This window comes from Stegodyphus dumicola, chromosome 7, assembly GCF_044657685.1.
Source record: "Stegodyphus dumicola isolate Sdum_Otavi_A_Nest chromosome 7, ASM4465768v1".
Taxonomy (NCBI): domain Eukaryota; kingdom Metazoa; phylum Arthropoda; class Arachnida; order Araneae; family Eresidae; genus Stegodyphus; species Stegodyphus dumicola.
The window spans coordinates 203,124,382-203,139,068 of NC_140774.1; positions in this window are offsets into that span (position 1 = coordinate 203,124,382).

Sequence of the window (14,687 nt, forward strand, 5' to 3'; positions counted from 1 at the left end):
CAGGCCACACAGGGGTGAAACTTCCCATGAAAATTAATGTAAAACTTTTGATTTAAAATTTTGTCTTGTTAAAAAAAAAGTTTAGTTTTAATTTTTTGCCAGATTTTACAGAAGAAAAAACTCCTCTTGAATAAGGACATCATAAAGTGTTTACAAAATGGAAAATATTTCTGGTTTTCTGCATTAGGAATTTTATTAAAAACATATTTTAAAAAATTCAAACAATTCAGATAACGCAAGCATCAAAATAAGGTAAAATATTACAGCATATTCTACTTGTTATATAAAACATTCAATGTTTTAATTTAAAATTCCATTTACAAAACGATTTCTAAAGATGTAGCTATCGAAATATTACAACAGCTTTCAAATTTAAAAAAAAATGAAGTGCAGTTACATTTGTTAAACTTTAATTTATAAGTTCTTTTACAAATAGCTCTTATTTCGAGCCAACTTGGTAACTTAATTTTTTTAATGTAAACAGCAGCTAAACTTTACAAATCGAAAAACTGGCAATTCTATAACAGTTTTTTGTTTCCTTTCAGTAAAGATGGCTGGAGAGGATCCTTTAGGAGTTTTAATTCAAGATTTAATTGAAGAATATCGTAAACTAAACAACTTCTGTATCATCTGTGATGCAAAACTGAAAGCGTTATTGAAGGAGGAAGGTATTTTTTTGTTTTTGTGTTTTCAGGAAAACCTTATAAATTTTGTTTGAAGATATGCAAGAAAAATAGATTTCAATAAAGAATAAAAATAAAAAGAGGAATAAATTTCATGTTCTTTTAAGAAGATAGTTATCCTGAAAATTGGCAGAAATAATTAGCTATTTAACTTCACCTCGTTTTTTAATTACGAATCCTAAAGACAAAGATTTCAAATTTTGAGGAAAACTTATGTGTTCTTTAACCGAACCCGATGCACGGGGTAAATTACCTAAATAATAAATTATTCTTTACAGGTCATTTTAAGAAAGAGAAGGGTGAGAAAAGTGGGCTAAAATCACTGCATGATATGCTTTTGTAAACAAGTATGATCGATTTGCAATATATGGGTTGGTTTAATTTCAGATTTTTGACAGTGCACGCTTTAAGGAAATAAAACCATGAGGCAAAGAAAGTAATCTTTCAGAGAAAAATTTTTTGGGATAAACGAATTTAAATGTAATTACTTACAAGTTATTACAGTTGATTTGAGATTACTTGATTTTATTTTACTTATTAATTCATTTTTACTTCATTGTACGAAGCAAAAAAATTATTGTAATCACGAAAAATTACGGGTACCATATTTCAAAGAAAATTTCTATTTTGACCGCTATCGAATGCAATTTAACGATGTTTTTGTATGACATCTGTACGTAAGGACAGAATAAAGGACTTTTTCCCCAAAAGAATTATAAAACTGATTTAAACTGGATTCAAAAGAGATTTTATCGTGGCGTCTGTACGTATGTAGGTATCTAGCCATAACTCAAAAACGAGTAGCCTCAGAACGTTGAAATTTTGTATATAGGACTGCTATAATATGTAGTTGCGCATGTGCCTTTTCGGCTACAATCGGCCGCACCAAAACTATATATATTTAACAAACACTCTTCATTCATACAAAGCAAATATAAAATTTTATTTGTATAAAGTATATATATATATATAACCACTCTGTTACTCGGCTCAGTAAGCTCAGTTCTTTTTTTTGGGGGGGGGGGTTGTTGTTGTTCTTATATTTTGGTGGTAAATAATGCATTTTTTGCTATAAAAATGATTAAATTATGCTGTTCTTATAATCTGGCTAAGATTTTTATGCCTTTAGTTAATCAGCAAGCAATAGTCATAAATTTATCAACAATTATAAAGTTGTTTAAGTGCGGCTAACTTTATTTTGTTTTACTATAGAAGCCACATTTGTTTACATTTGGAATAGCGAATTCAGTTTCTGCATCTTCAGTGTCTTTTTGCCAAATGTGAACTTTCAGTTTTGTGCACCGAAAAGTCCGCCTTCATGCCCGCTGGCCGAATTCCTTCTTTTTGCTTAGGGACGCTAATTTTAATTGTAAAACTTATTTAAAATTGTTTAACTGTATTTGGTGTTTTATCTTTTTCTATACTTTTCAATTTTTAATGAAGATATTCTAAGGTTTTATGTATTTTTGCGTTGCCGCGAAGTGAGAACTGAATTAATTAAATGAGAAATATATCTAATGAAAATCGAGGAAATAAGTTTAAATGAAATGCAGCAAAAAAAAAAAATGCTTAAAATTTAATATTCCATACACGAAGTCATGTGATGTCCACGTCAGTTTTTTTAATTTTTCGAAAATTTAAAAGTGTGGAGCTTGGCCCTTGCTGCAAACGCTTAAATTTCTATTTTGGAATATGTCTCTTATGATTATTTTTAAATTTCAAAAATTTTGCCTACCATTTGTTCAAGCATTATTTAAGCACGAATTTTGAATGAGACTTGAGTTTGAACATTCTCCTTCAACGCAATCTTGTTCCATATTAAATCATCGCAATTAAACTATTCTATGAGCTATCTTTGTATAATCAAACTGTCCGGGTCTTGCAAACGAACATTTAAATATTCTTTTAGATTTTGCAAGTGGCTCGTATATAACAATGAGAGTATCTTCTGAGGGAGTTTTGCGTTTTTCACATTTTTGTTTGTTTGTTTGTTCTATTTTGCTGCGTTTCTGCATTTAACTTTTTTTATATTACACTTACTGTATAAAAATTGCATATTTCAAAAATACTATTGATTTTTAAAATATGCTAAACAATTTTTGTACGTTTTTTCGCTTATATTTATTTTATTACGATTTCTTCTTTAGTGAATGATAAGGCTTCAAATCATTAAACAATTAATTATCAGCTTTATTGATGACATTTTTGTAATTAATGGGATTGTGGTTATGCCAATCCATTCCCGGTACGTATTTGATTACCGATCCTCAGTCGAACCATTTATCATCATTGACCTTCCTTAAAATTTTATCGACTTCCAGGGACGTCAGTACCGACCCCGTTGGAAAGGAGTCATTAGGCTTATTTTGAAGGAGTCGTGAAAAATAAGCAATGCCCTCGCCGTGACTCGAACTACGGACCTTTCGAATATGCGTCGAGTGTGCCACTACACCACGAAGGTATGCTAAGAAGACTGGAGAAATAGCTTACATGCTCCCCCTTTTAAAGGGCGACTGGAAATTAGGAGACTCGATCGCCAAATCCTGGCGGTGGAGAATCATCATCCACCACCTTTTTTAGTTCGTGCGCCACTGTAGAGACATTAGGTTTTTTTTTATACGGGAGGGATGAAAAATGAGCAATGCCCTCGCTGGGACTTGAACCACGAACCTCTCGAATACGCGTCGAGCGTGCTGACCACTATACCACGAAAGCATGCTAAAAAGGAGGGATAAATACCTTATAAGTTGTGTTCAGGATGAAATCTTATTTCAGAATGGGTTAGTTTCAGTTCTCAATGCATTTGATTGGATAATTAATACTGCTGTAAAATTATCAATGGCTGTTTTAGTTTCATTTGTATTACCAGTGTTATGCGAGAATCATATGACATGGATTAAGTCTCGAAATGACGTAGGGTATAGATTACTATTTTTAGAATAAAAGGGGAAAATACTCAAAATTAAGCATTAAGGTGATATTGCTAATTTAAATTATAATTTATATTAACATATCTTTTATCTTATATACACACAATTTTTTTTTCATAATATTTTTTTAAAGCTGAGAGAAAGAATAAAAAAATTCATCAACGTATACGCAGAGCATGCTGCCTTGGTGGTAAACTGGAACCTGAATATCTAGAACGTTTCCAGGTAGGTTTTGATATGATTGTTTATAAATCCTATCTACAATAAAAAATTCTTCTGGTTGAAAAAAAAAAAAAAAAAAGATACGAATTATGTGTGATATCGTACTCCTTTATTTGAACTGAATAACTGAAGTTGTTTCCCACAATCTTTACAGCGTACATTTGTATAATGGATATAATTGGATCAGTTTTATGTTAATAATATTCATGTTTTGAAATCATATGTAAAACAGTTTATAGCTCACCTCCAAGTCCGCGAAACTTGATCGAGACGGATTTGCTGGATTGGGTGAGCTACGCACATTAATAATTGCTGGTGGCTCTTTTATTGCGCTTAATCTTTTATATTACTTTTGTACTTTTCCTATGCATATTTAAAATAAACCTTTATTTTCGCTCCAGCGGAATGCCACAGTTATTTCTTTAAAAAATTTGAACGATAGTAAGTGAAAATTTTATTCAAACATTTCAACATAGATAAATCTTCATCCCTTATTTTTCTCGTTTTAATCTTTTACTTACTAAACTAAATTCGAAGTCTGCAGAATGATGTGGCGAAAAAAACTGTAGGCGTTTTAGCAGCTTTATATAAACATATGATGGTGATATATGAATGAAAATTTTTCCATATCTGTAAACATCACTAAATTTGGTGATGCTGATATTTTGGATATTATCCAAGACGCTGTTCGTACATTCGTTCTTTTAAGTATCCCCAAACTAAAAATTGCCAGTCGTTAAGTCTGGGAATCTCCGCGATCTTCAGCCTTCGCTCATTTTTCCACTCTGCGATAAGCATCTTATGAATAGGAAACAATACTCACGCTCCCTGTCTGTGTTAGATTAGCAATCAAATTCTTAACTGGCCAACTAACCATCCATGTTGATTTTAAGCTCAAAGAATACTGCAATAATAATGCGTATGGCAGGTATACCATCTTCCACCAGGGCTTAATTTCTAAAAATAGACGTGTCGGAGCCCTATGAAATACCGTCATCATGAAGAAGAACAAGAGTAAATAAATAAATAAAATGACTACTAAAAATCATTAATAATTTAAAAATTAAATAGTTAATGAGTCTCAACTTAATTAATAATTATTAATTATTATCAAATTGATTCCTAATTAATTGATTATTATTTATTAAAATACTTAAAGATTAAAGTAATTAAAATTAAATAAAATGTAAAGAGACAAATTAAATTTAAGAAGTAATTTTTTATATAATTTTATTGCTTAAAATAAAATTTTCGAGATCTAATTTCTACTGAAATAATTATTCAGTTACATAAAAAAAGTGCCGGAGGCTTCTGATTTAGAGCTCTGGTTCGCTCTGGCTGGAATTAGATTAGGTTCCAAAAACGAAGAAGTACCAGAGCCGGGCTCCGGTGGGCTCCGGCGCAATTTAAGCTCTGTCTCCTACGTGATCTTTTGTTCTTACATGGGTTCTTTACCGAGTTCTTGAGGATCTTCGGTATCTCATAACCAACTGTTCTAAGAACTTGCCTAACTGATATATGAAACCTCACTTCATCAGTTATAAAAATTATCAAGTGATCCAAATTCAAATGATCCTCTGCAATCACATTCAACAACAACCGACCAAAAATTCACTCCTTGATTCTTACAGGGTTCCTTCGAATATTGTGCAACTGCCAAATGGTTCGGTTTATTCGGCTTCTTTTCTTTATGCTATTCTTAATCTGTGAAATTAATTAAAATTTTCGAACATGATGTACTTTGGAGAATTTATAACGGAACTAGTTACTCACCACTTCTCTACCGGTTCTTGAACATAGCTTTTCACTGGAGCTGGGCAATGAGAAGACTTTTCTCTATAATTTCCATTATTCGTCGATAAACTGGTATGCACTTTCACCTTCATTACGGTATTTTATTCTGTTATTCAATAAGGTAAATTTTCGGACCGCCATTTTTAATTCAAAATGGAAAACAGATTTGATAATAATGTCGCGTAGATGAAATGTGGGTAATAAGGAAAATGACGACAAAGTACTCAAATCTCAACTCAAGACTTTTATTCGAACAGAATAAATAACCACTTATACACTAATGTTCGTGAAAATTGTAGCAGCATGAAGGTAGGAATTAGGCAAATTGAACCAAACTTACAGGAAATGTAAAGGGAGGTAAGACATGCAAATGCTTAGAATTATAATACAAAGCGATTGCGCATGCGTGGAATGAGGACCCCCCGTTTGTTCCATGTATATATAAAGGACTCTAAAGTTGCGTTGAAATCTGTTTATCGTCCTCTGTCTGCGGTGAACGTTTAATTAGTGGTCAGTATGCCTCGTCAACAGCGGAGGGAGCCATACCAAAAACTAACGGAGTTCGAACGAGGCCGCATCGTCGGCGACGGTGGATTTTCGTCTCGAGAAATCGCAGTTCGCACACAGAGTAATAAGTGTTTGGAAGAAATGTACAGAGGAGAACCAAACAAGGCGAAATCCTGGCAGTGGCGCACGCAGTAACACGATGGCGCGGGATTACAGACACCTCATCCGCGCGGTTGTGACGGATCGTACACCGTTCTTTCGTGGTTTGGCACAACGTTGGACCAAGGCTACAGGTATTGTATTGTCTAGTTGCACGGTTCGTCGCCATCTGCTGCAGCATGAACTGCATGCAAGGATTCCTCTCCGCAGGATTCCCCTGCCGCTGAATCTTGGATGCCTCCGACTTCAATGGGCACGGCAACACAGTGCTTTGCATGCCTTGTGGCAAAAAGTTGTTTTCTCTGATAAATCTCGATAGAATCTGGGGCAGCGTGATGGAAGAGTCAAACAATGACGAATCTGAAGTTCAGTGGTGTCAGACATTACAGAGGGGAACGTCTTCTCCCACAGTGTGTTACCTGAATCATACTGTTGCCTGGCATACGGTGTGGGGAGCTATTGGGTATAGTTTTCGATCCCATCTAATGAAGGGTGCGGGCAACCTCAACAGTGATCGTTACATAAAGTTGGTTGTGGAGCCAGATGTTACCCCCCCCTCAATCTTTGACGCATTCCGGAGACTGCATTTCAGCAGGATAATGCCCGTGCACATGTTTCTCAGACTGCAAAAGTCTTCTTTAGGGCACAACAAGGTCTCGCCTCCTCCACGGCCTGCTTATTTCTCGGATATGTCGCCCATCGAGCATGTCTGGGATTTCATCGATCGGCGACTCGCTTGTACAGCTGGTGAGGCACACACTAAGACTGACCTTTGGAGTTAAGTCGAAGCCATATGGATTACCATACCCCAGGATTACATTCAGATTCTGTATGATTCAGTGCCACAATGTGTACAGGTTCTCATCGCTCAGTGTGGTGAACACACAAAGTACTGATTTCCGATGTTCGTTTTGTTTTTTTATCTTGTTAATTTGATCGTTTATTTGTGTCATTGTCAGTAAAATACGGAATAAATTTCATTCATTTCCGACAATTCCTTCTTGGTGTACCATTTTTCACAAACATTAGTGTATATGTTACCGGCAAAGTATGAAACGCCGGCATTCTATAGAATGCCTAGGCATTGCATATAATGCTGGTCAATTTTAGGCAAAAGTATGAAATATGAGAATTATTACTTACTTTCCCTGCGCATTGTATATAATATAAGCATTCTATAGAATGACAAATGCTCTGCAGGCAAAGTATAAAGAAAGGTTATGATAAGGCTATTATTTGAAAGACGTTCATTCCTCAAAAATACAAATGTTATTTTGAAAAATTAATGAAAGAGTGCCATTGAAAAAAATTTTATTCGGAATATGTAAAATAAAGGATAGTGAGATGATCTTGATACAACATAATCAATCTATATTTCCTATGTGGCTGAGATGGAAATTAAATTCAGAACTATCATAAGTTTTGCAACCTTTTTGTTTTTCCTGGCAGGGCTCACAAAGGTGGTTGTTACAGTTCAATATCATTATGTGTAACGTTTTTGTTGAATTTTGAAATTTCTTTCAACATTCTGTCACGTCGTTCGTGTATTGTACTTAAATGAGTTTTCGTGAAGTACGGGAAATAACTCGGCGTCCGTGACGTAATACTGTATAGTACTGACGCGGATAAAAGGATGTACTTTTGTTTTTCATAAACAACACATCCTAGCAATTCAGCAGCCAATAGTCCCGTGGTTCCTTCTTAGTAGTTATTTTGGCATTTTTACATTATTTATTTATTTCTGGTAAGTAGTCTGGTTCTTCGAAACGAATCGGAAATGTATTTCATACTTTGCCGGTTTGTCATTTCGCATTCTATAGAAAATGCGGGAAATATGAATTGTTCCATACTTTGCCGGCTAGTTTTAGGCATTATATTGTAGTGCCCAGGTGGGTTAACTTCTATCTGGATACAGGAGTAGCAGGAAACTGCACGGAAAGAAGGGTTTAAATCTTTTATTAACTCTTTAAAACTTACACTGCGTCAACTCGACGCTAACAAATTTCCCATTCTTGGACGGTAACTGAAAAGCAGGTAATTGAAAATCAAAAGTTGAAATGTTTAACAAGTGCTAAACTAACCTACAGGACTCAGCGAGATCCCGAACTTCAACCCCCTTCTAAAACTAGTGGCAGCAGATAAATGCAATTAAGCCACTTGAATCAGCAATCAGCAAACGTACCTACGGCAGAGACGGCAGCTAGAGCACAACTTTCTAACTTCCCTTCTAAAACCTCAGTATTTGAACTTTCCTCCTTAAGGTAGAATTTGCATTCTTCCACGCGAGCAACCAAATTTAACTAATAGGGGAACCGGAAAGTAATGTCGCTTTCTTACAGTAATTCAAACGAATAAATTTGTAACAAGTTTTTATTTTTAATCAATAATATAATCACCCTCGTTATCAGCAACCTTTTGCCATCTAGTATGCAGATTTTCAATCCCAGACCGATAAAAATCAATTGGTTTTTGAGTAAAATATCTCGAGATGGCATTTTGGACATCATCCAAATTTTCAAATTTTTTGTCACTAAGAAAATATTGTAGGGATCGGATTAAATGGAAATCCGAGGGTGCGATATCGGGCGAATATGGTTGGTGAGGCAGTACCTCCCACCGCAATTCATTATATTTTTCCAGTGTTCGTCTTGCACAGTGCCTTCTTGCATTGCCATGTTGCAGAATGACGCCTTTTCCGTGACAATCGCCGGATATTTTTCGATTAAAGATTGGTTCACTAGATCCAATTGTTCACAATAAAGGTCTACATTAACAGTTTTTCCAGGTTTCAGCAATTCAAAATGAACAATTCCGCGAATACTCCACCAAACACCCAAAAGCGCCTTTTCGGGATGTAAACCCTTTGTAACCCCTATTAAAATTGCTTTTTGATTTTGGATTGTCATATAGAACTTATTTTTCTGTTTTCACTAATCAAACGATCAAAAAACGATTCTGTATGGTGCCGTTGAAGCAATACGTTGCATGTGATGGATAGGTTGGCTTTGTTCTTTTCGGACAGATTATTGGGGACTCAAACACCTGTTTTGCTTATTTTTCCATTCTGCTTTAAATGTTCTTGGATGATCGACCAAGGTTGGTTAAGAGTGTTTGACAGTTCCTCGATTGTTTGATATGGATTTGCTTCCACTTCTGCCCTTAGCATGTTGTTGTCGACATGCGCAGAAACGACATTACTTTCAGGTCCCCCTATTATTCTGGCACTGACAAGTAGGGGAATGAAGGCTTATAAGAAAGCCTGAACTAAAATTTAAATTATTAATTAAAATAAATATAAATCCCTACAATATTAAAATGCCAGATTTCAAACTTTGCCGGAAATATATGGACTTTAGAGCTGAAACATTCCAAACTTGGTAGGTTTAGAAAATGGAGAACCTAAAGAAAATAAATTAGCAGAAAACAAATTTAAACAACATTCAAATTTTAGGCGATTTGCCTTTGATGGGTTTGGAACTCGGGACCTTCGGTTTACGAATCCGATGTAACCCATTAAGCCAACGTTTACGATGTTTACGAGCCCGTTAAGCCACGATGTGCTCGATCACACGCAACACTTTTCGTTACAGTAAATTCAGATGCCGATACTCTATGAACGGAAAGTTAGCGAGGCAAAACAGCATGAGAATAGCAGAAGATGAAGTGTTTGAGTGTAGAAAGAACAATTTCAGGCCCGTTTAACAAATTTAGATTGACCGATTTATCGTGTAACTGGATTATTTATATAAAAAGTCCCTAAAATATGATTTGGATTTTTTTTTATCGTCTTAAGAAATAATCTTTAAAATAAAGAAAGATTCAATATACCGGCATTTTGAAATGATTATATCCAAAATCTTTTTACAGGATAAATTACCTGAGATTAAAAGACTGTTCGAAAAATTAGAACATTGTACGGATGATTTAAAGAGACGTTATTTATGGTCTCTACAGCGTCTCGCCGAACAGTCCATTTGCTGGAGGAGAGATGCAGCTATTCAACGGCGAATATTGGGAAGAAGGAGGAGTTTTGCCTTTTTCGAGGACAGCTGGGAGACAGTGGAGCACGTAAGAATCACAAAGAAACAGTTTGTTCGAGTCTTTTTAGAAAGTCATAAAAACCAAGTGTATTCAAACTACTATGACTTTGTCACAAATTAAACAGAAAAGTTAGAAAAATTAAATAGAAAATTTCTGTTATTTTTGGATAGCGTTTCAGTCATCCAAAGATGCCGTTAAGTAGCAATGATTCATTACTTTTATCTTCCGGTACAACCATCTATTCTCAGCTTTTGTATTTCAGGAGGTTTATATTATTCAAGCTTCAATATCAACATCATATAAAATGTCTCCGATTTCTCATTTTGAATCTGATTTGAAATCTTATGCCATCAGCGTCTCTGATACCACATATCGATTAAGTATATTTTCCAAATTACGATCTACCGAATTTCGTTATTTAGTTAACTAATTTTATAATAGATGGCGCCACCTCTTGTTCAGACAGTTGTTTGTAAAAGTAATGTTTATCGTTTATGATTATCGTTTCTTTCACGTGCTATTTTTTTCGTTGAATTTGCGATGAGCTTTTAAAATGCTGTCTTTGAATCTTTGTTATCAATTTGCTCTCAAATAAATTTCACGATTATATTATAAAGAGTTGAAATAAGAAGCAAATGAAATAGTTGTTATCTTAAGTGGTAACAGTGCTTATCTCTCTTAAATTCATTATCTCTCTCTCTTTTTTTTTTAATACCCTGCTCACAACAAATTGTTTGTAAATAGGTTTTGAAACAACTAAATATAGCAGTACAAAATCGGATGTACTATTTTGTTTCACCTTTTATCTGTTTCATTCACTATATAAGCGAAATTCTTGATATAATCTATATCCATAACATTTACGGGCTCACCTTTTCAGTTATATAAGGTAATTCATTGCAATACTTAAACCAGCTAATAAAATAAAATTTAAAAAAATATTTCATCCTTTTATTGGCACGCTGAGGGTTTTCTTATACGTGCCATAAAACATAGTAGAAGAAATAAATATATTGCAAAATGTAAAAAAATTATTAGTATTAAATAATAATAAATTAATCATGCAAATTTGCTCTGGAATACGCTCCCAGCGTGCAGACCAGTACATTACGAAGGCATGCTAAGAAGGCGGGAGAAATAACTTATATACTCCCCCTTTTTAAGAGTGACTGGGGTTTTTAGGGGACCCTGGGTGTGGAGAATCATCATCCACCACCCTTTTAGTTCGGGTGAAATTGTAGAGACATTAGGCATTTTTGAAAGCAGGAGAGATGAAAAATGAGCTACACTCTCGCCAAGAATCGAAACACCGACCTCTGGAATACGCGGCCAGCGTGCAGACTACTACACTACGAAGGCATGCTAAGAAGGCGGGAGAAATACCTTATAAAATGACTGGGAAAAGAGGTGGCGCCACCTGTTGTAAAATCGTGGAATAAGTGAAAACAGTAAGTAATAATGTAGATATTACGTAATAAAAGAAAGGTTTCTAAGCATTTTAAGTAGAGCTTAATTTCTAAAATTAGAAATGCCGGAGCCCTAGAAAAGCCGTCAGGAAGAAGAGAAAAATAAATAAACAAAGTAATAAAATATAATATAAATAAAAATTTAATAAATTATAAAATACATGATAAAATAGTTCAGTAAAAGAAATAAAATACTCGACATCTTCTTATTTACGGTTCCGGCTCAATTTAGAGATTCAGCAATTCAAAAACTAAGGAATATCTCGGATAGCCTCCGGCTGAATTCAAGTCCTAAGTATACGGTATAACGTTCTATTTCAAAGGACGAGAGAAACAAAGACAATTCTTTTCCCAGCACATTAATGGAGAAAGGTAAAACGATTATAGCGTCACTAATGAGAATACAGATAATGCTACAAACTGTATGACAGTATGAAAAGAAATTTTAACGGAGACGTGTGCTTCGAAAACAAAGACAGAAAAATCCGACACTTTCTGACCGCGATGCCCTGCCATATAATTCTAGCTGGCAAGCGACTGAAAAAATAATTTCCCCGAATCCGATCGATAACAACATGAGAACTAATGTAAGGTTTGCACAAGTGACAATTTTCGTCCCCTCTATTTGGTTACACAGTTTAATAGTCTGCAGGAGTTCTGCACTGGGAGGCCACTAGCGCTGGACGTGCATGACCAAGATAATCACTTCTAGTACTTTGGGGGAAGTAAACTTTAAACCGCTCTTATATTTTACCCACATCAATAAATGTGATAGTCCAATTTATTATTTTGCTCTTCGTCCGCTCTCGGCTCAAAATCGTACATAAAATAATATGTAGGTCCGATACTGATGTTGGTTTTCATCAATAATTTTCAAGATAATTTACGAAGAAAATTGCATAAATAAAGACGAAACAATTCAGCAGGTTTGCATTAATTTTTAATTGACTTTATTAATTTAATTTTTAATTTTTAATTGACTTTAATTTTAATTGACAACTATTAAGATTCTAGAGTTTGACATTCTTTTCCAGCATAAACTGGTTTCCCTAATAGAGTTGGAGCGAATTATCGCTTAGTAAGAGTGCTGAAAAGGTTTAAAACTATCTTTTCATTTAAACAGATCTTTAATATAAACCGCACGTCTCGTGCTTGACAATGTCAACTACCACTTAACCCTTTCGACCCGACTTTTACATCATTAACATTCAAGAAATTCAAGAAAAGAAGTTTAATTTAATGTTGACATACTAAAAGAGGTGTAATATGAGTTTAAAGTTTTTAACTTTTCCCGTTTCCTGGAAATTTCCTGCGACAGTATGTCCCAACCGTATTGTCATCTGGTACTACTTGTCCCAATCATCTAGAATATATTGTGATAATAACCTTACATTGAATGTGAACACAGAGTAAAGTTAAATGAAATGTACCGAATATTTTAGTCTTACAGTACAAGTTAAGTATGATATGGCGTAAAGCAGTCTTTACAAAGCGCAACCTAACATATTTGGCAAATAGGCCAGGTTTCTTTCGTCATATATTTGTTCCCTAATTCCTTAAAAATGTCTCCGATTTTTCATTTTGAATTTAAAAAACATTTAAAAAACCCATTTAAAAAGTGGTAAAAAGTATGTTTTAAACATTTAAAAGTGGGTTTTATTTACCCAATAGGGAATGAAATCTAATCTATGGGACGTATGTGCCCATTAGGACCGGAAAGATTAAAGTAACAGTCAATCCAAATTTAAAAACTAAGCCTAGTACTCAATAACTACATAACGGATTTTTAATTCTAAGTTGGCTCAGAACTTCTCACCGACGCAACAATTAAATGTCAGCAGCAATAACGCAAAGCCGACGAATTTCAATCACATCAGAGCTGTCGAAACCTAGAAAAGTCGAGAGGCAGAAACACGCTCTGTCTTACAAGCCGAAATCCTCAACTTAAATACTTCTAACTCGTTTACATTTCCGGTGAGGAAATGGAAAAGAGAAGTTATAGTAATTACTAAGGAAGTTTCCTGGGTATATACTCGGATGTGACATTAAACAGTTGAAAGTATGTATTTAAGAGGTTAAAGGATATTGTAACTAGTATTTCAAATCCTAATAACATCCCATACGCTGTCGGTGGGACCTAGATAGGATGTCCTAAGGATATACTGGGATGTGACATTAAGCACTCGGGAGGATGAGTTCAGGAGGAAATTGGAATATTACGGGATGTCCTGCGGATGTAATAAGTAGGACTTTAAATCCTAATAACATCCGCTGCCGATGGGACATAGATAGGATATAATGGGATGTCCTGAGGATGTAGTAAGTACGAGATCATATCCTAATAACATCCCGTACTCTGTCGATGGGATTTAGTTAGGATGTCCTGAGGATATACTAGGATGTGATATTAAGCATTCGGGAGATGTATTTAGGAGGTTCGGGGTATGAGGATGTGCACGTATTATTTGAAGCTCAGATTTTGAGCGTAAGGTGCATTTGCCCCCCGCTCCCTATTTTAACTTCGTTAATTTTTCTTGTCCTTTATCCTTGATCAGATTGCCTGGCTCAGTTAAAGTAGGCGGCCAGTGCAACTCTGATTAAAAATCTAGTTATAACCACGTGCAGTGCTGATAAGGACCACGTGTTTCTGTGACCCTTTCTCCTTTATTTTCTTCTTTCTAGGTATTTCTTTCTCCTGACGAGGAGGGACCTTTAGCTGCCCTCGAAATCGATTGAGTGTTTCATTATACCTACGCTAAATACAAGGTTGTTTTTACGATTTTGATCCTCAGGATATCCCAAGGATGTTTTCGTGCTATGTGGGAAAGGTTTAAATCATAATAACTGGTTAATTAAAATAATAATAAATATACAAGATTTTACCG